At 31.5% G+C, this 203-nt stretch overlaps 1 protein-coding gene across 1 annotated transcript in view; it reads left to right on the forward strand.

Moving 5' to 3' along the window:
• The window catches only part of EMH_0058860 (uncharacterized protein), a gene marked incomplete at both ends in the record, with an annotated part of 4,252 nt that overhangs the window by 743 nt on the left and 3,306 nt on the right, over window positions 1-203 (forward strand). The gene's annotated exons all lie outside the window — the stretch shown is intronic.

A 203-nucleotide genomic window follows, 5' to 3' on the forward strand; every position in this document is an offset into this window, starting at 1 on the left:
AGGATCTGCATGATTAACATCTGTCTAACTAGCGCCCGCAAGACGATTCAGTTAATTTCATCTGCCTATGAACTGTTTCACTCGCTGTCTGGTTTCTCTCCCTCTCGTTGCTTGGTTGCTTGTATGTATTGTGCATACACACACATATATATATATATATATATATATATATATATATATATATATATATATATATATATATA

This window comes from Eimeria mitis, genomic scaffold (assembly GCF_000499745.2).
Source record: "Eimeria mitis Houghton genomic scaffold, Emh_scaff2796, whole genome shotgun sequence".
Classification (NCBI taxonomy): domain Eukaryota; phylum Apicomplexa; class Conoidasida; order Eucoccidiorida; family Eimeriidae; genus Eimeria; species Eimeria mitis.